The sequence below is a fragment of the Festucalex cinctus genome, chromosome 5, assembly GCF_051991245.1.
Source record: "Festucalex cinctus isolate MCC-2025b chromosome 5, RoL_Fcin_1.0, whole genome shotgun sequence".
NCBI lineage: Eukaryota > Metazoa > Chordata > Actinopteri > Syngnathiformes > Syngnathidae > Festucalex > Festucalex cinctus.
Genome location: NC_135415.1, coordinates 31,156,501 through 31,161,248, shown reverse-complemented (window position 1 = coordinate 31,161,248; position 4,748 = coordinate 31,156,501).

Genomic DNA, 4,748 nt, shown 5'->3' with positions numbered 1-4,748 from the left:
GCGCGTCTTTGCGTGCGCGTGCGTGCGTGCATGCGTGGCTCGTAATATCCAAAAGCAGAAGTGTCCAAACTTTTTCCTCCTAGACACCCACACAGTTAAATGGAATGATGCAAAGGCCACTGTGGTATTCTTCACTTTCACTTTATTTAACATGAAAAACAACAACAACAAAAACATTAAAGATGCTCATATTCTTACCATTTTTTTTCCAGACCCAATACCAGTATAATCAACTCTTGAGTAGTCAACAATATGATACCAAGTTACCACTAATACTTCTGTTACCTAAAAATTCCCTCCATAAAAAAACAAGCAATAACCGATCATTTTAAAGGGACAGTGTGTATAAATCTTTGCCATCTATGAAAAAACTGTTCTCGCCTAAAAATACACTCAAAAATGTTTTTGACAATATTGGAACCAAAAAAAATCTGAAAACAGTCGGTGGGTGCCGAACCACAAGCATGCGGGGGTTGTCGATGGAATGGTAGGGGCAATTGTGGGCAGACGTTCTGCCGCAGAACTCACAGGAATAGCGAAGTCTAATGGGTAGTAAAAGAGCTTCATCTACTCATCAATTTCATTAGGTCTTGCAGACAGATTGCTTGAAAGGAGTCAAGTGTGGTAACAGATGGTGAGATAGGGCTGCGGGGGGGGCGGCACAGCATTGCCAAGGAAAGAAAGCTGTTAGCATTGATTAATTTGAGAATAGTTGAAAGACAGAGTGAGGTAACACCGCTAATTGTGTCAAACCGAGCCTTGGGGTTTCTTTCCAGTTTGATACGTAAGGAAAATTGGCAGTGAGGAGGTGAGGGCCGAAGAATGATACAGTACAGATGATCCATTCAAATTGAAAGATTCAGCTAAGAGTATTTGGCAACACAATTTTCTCTGACACCAAAAGAAAATCTGCTTTGTTGTCATTCCATATATGCATCAAGGTACATGTTAATTGTAGATTGCAGTTTGGGGGCCACGTGGATATTTGGAGGCCCAATGGCGAGTCAGAAATCTCATTTGCCGGCAATCCCAATCCCTCCACATCACAGCAAGCGCTGCATGGTGTAGACTTCCTGCAGACACGACGCTCCACAGTTGTTCTTCCACACCAAACTCATCCAAGTGTGCCTTCCTTGCATTGCATTGTTGCTGAGGCGCACGGAACGCTGGAACGGAAAATCCAACCCTCCATGCTGTGGATACATTGAACCGAAACTGAACAATACTCCTCCTGTAAACTTGAAAGTCAAGCATTTTTTCATGTGCAGCTCATCAAAATGCAGTTCCCCTCAGCAGCGTGCAAAAAAAGACGCTCTCCCAACAGGACAATTTCCACCCACGCATCGGAGGCTTGCGTCCAAATGCCTGGGACTGCACTTACCTGCGGTGCCTTATTGTAATCGACCGCAGGGAGCAGGGCTGAGGGAATGTGGGGAAGGTGGAGATGGGCTCAATTAACGAGAGACTCCTAATCTCGCTCATGCTGAGATCAGTGGGATCCCCTTGATTCTCGTCAATGCGCATTCGGTGGGTATAAAACAGATATTTAAAACAGATAGATCATTGACATCACTTTTTATCTCAGCTTTAACGTGATCGAGCAGAAATAAGTGAAAAAATAATATTCTATCTGTGTCACTGAGGCAGATATAGCTGAAATATTTTTATATAGTCTGTCGCAAATGCGTCTTGCCAATTTTTTCTGCTGGAGTCGCAGACGGACAGTGTGCAGCTTCACTCACTTCACTTACATGTGGTGACATTCAAGGGTTCACTTCTCACTCTTTGGCAGTGTGAATGTGAATGGCTGAAGTTTTCTGTTCTTGTGATTGACTGGACAGCAGTCCAAAGTGCCACCTGCCTTTTGCCAAAATCAAATTAACAATAATAATAATAATAATAATAAGAAGAAGAAGAATGTTCCCTTATACTGGATAAATGGTATGTATGTTTCAATTGATTGATTTTGCAAATAAATACATACCCAACATTTTTAACAGTGAACATTGTAAAATTCCCCCCAAGATAAATAAATAAAAAACTAAAGTGTATGTCTTTTGCATGAACAAGAGTTAAAATATCTGGGGAATCCAACAGGCCAACCTTTTTTTTTTTTGCTGCTGATTTCGTCACCCTTGGCAATGCACTGCAGGCAGGAAACTCCTTTATTTTATTTCGGGGAAGTTACTGTCAACAAATTTAAGTGAGAAAACACAAGAATGCTGTAAAAACGATCAGCAGTGGGAAATGTTCGCGAGTTCACATATTTACAAAGCAAAATTGTGAGAAACATCGATCGGCCTATATTTGAAAAACTATTGTTATATGACCTTTCATTAGAGAGTTGATTGTAGCCCTTCTGGTCGATTCCATCCTCGCTTCAAAAAGATCCATCACTGTGACAGTTTTATTAATAAATGCTTCCCCAACTTTGAACCAAAATGCTGCCAGAGATAAAAGAAGTGCTAGATTTCAGCAACACCCGCCGATAAGACTGTTCTGACAAGATAAGAAAACAGCAGTGATCATTGTTGCTGAAGATACGTCACATCCATCCTTTAAAGTAGGATTCAAATTCCAGATAATGAACTTGGCGTCACTGTCGCTTCTTGCGGTAAGGAGGAAAAAAAAAAAAAAAAAAAAATCAGAACAGGAGTCCTCATCATCCATAGAATATCTAAATATAGTTGAAGTGAACACATGAATCTTTTACAAGCATGACAGATGGAGCGCTCAACAGTGAGGAGCAGATGAACGAGAATCCTTTTATGTACAAGTCAGAGCCACTCTGCTTAAAATCATCTCCAAATGAAAGACTGAAAGGTTGGACTTTACAGTGCAAACTTTCACCAGCCAACTGTCAGTCCGTGCAGATGAGACGGAAGTAATACACCATTTGGCAGGAACCCTCTTTATGTCTACCAGTGTTTCATATTAAAAAAAAAAAAAAAAAAAAAAGGAAATATATCCCCTTTCAATAATTGCAATAACATGTCTAAATTAAAAGTTGCTTTTTTTTTCTTTTTTTTTTAAGGAAGCGGACCAAATATTTTGGACTGCATACTTTCTGTTAAGAAGGTCCTCCATGTTGCTAACAAACGTTCCCGTGGCATTATCTGTTGTGCCGATTGGAGTATCCCATATGGCTCATGCTATATAATTGATGACATCATAAATATGGAATCCCTCATCCAGCCCTCAGCAGACATCACCACGAGAGTCCAACAAGGCTTTCCACAGTCGACTGCACTCTTCAAATCCAGAAAGGCATTGAGGTGCATGCGATGGCGGGATAATGCCAGTAGTGTCACGCAGCTGTTGGATCAGACGGACAATGGACAGATATCGAGCTCAGTGATGTCACATATGGGACTTCAAGCCGAGGTTTATGCAGATAAAATCCCACTCAGGATTGAAAAAGGACAAGAGGATGAGTGGGGCAGTCACTTCGCATTTAACATGGAAAGGGGGGGTGAATGGGCATGATACTATTATAGAACATTGTGGTACAATATAAATGAATAAAAGTGTGGGAATGCTGAACCCATTCCCTCATGTTATTGAGATTCAGTAACCAGGAGGCCGTGGGTTCGAATCCTACCTCCGACTGTACATTGCAAATGTATTCAGTGCCACTATGCTAAGGGATATGCTAATGCTAAGTTAATGCTAATGCTAAGTTAGCATGTTAATACTTAGCTAATGCTAAGATAATGCTAATGCTAATTTAGCATGGTAGGTTAGGATGCTAAGCTAATGCTAAGTTAATGCTAAGCTAATGCTAAGTTAGCACGCTAAGCTAATGCTAATGCTTAACTTAAACAAAACAACAATTATCGGCTTACTTATCGGTTATGGACGTCGGCACTTTCTAAAATCTATTTGTTTATCGGTATCGGTTGAAAATAGCATTATCGTACATCCCTAATAAAAACATTTCTAAATGCACTAAATACACAACTTATATAATAATATTACTACTACTACTACTACTGCTATTACTACTACTATTACTAGCAATTACTAGTTATGTAATTACTTTGTCATTTTAACATCATTTATCCTTCAATTTCCTTTATAGGCATTCAGCTATTAGCATTCAGCTTTCAGCATTCCCACGCAATTTCTCCAGAAATTACACTTTGTCTAGTATTTGTAGTGATAGGCCTACATTAAAAAATAAATAAATAAAAAAGGCATCTAGACATCTTATCAATCAATAAATCTGATTGTGGCAAGACCACTAAAAAATGTGTGCTACAGGAAATTTAGAAACTATTATGCATGTTACTGTAACATTTTCAGAGCAGTTTGGGGAAAGCCAAGTTCTGTTCCATCTTGACTTGTGCAAAATATGCCATACAAACGTGCTTGGGTGCAGTTTGGTGTGGAATAACTAAGTAATTCCATAGTTTTATTTTCAGTTGGTGTATTTTACTCAAATTAATAATCTGAAAAATCACTGTTTTTTATTTTCATTTAAATGACATGCATACATCATAGTATTCAAAATGTATCTAAGAGTACAATTTGCAGTTTTTTGCTGTACTTCTCTCAAAGCACAAAAATAGCAGTACATTACTGCCGTGTGGGTGTATATGCTGGATAGATTTGAATCCTCTCACATTTTTCCCTTTCATAGCATTTTTAGGATCATGTCTGCCCTCTATTGGTAATAATCGAAACAGCACCAGTATGTGTCTCCTAATTTGGATGAAGGTACTAAAAGCTGTAAGAAGGCATTTCAA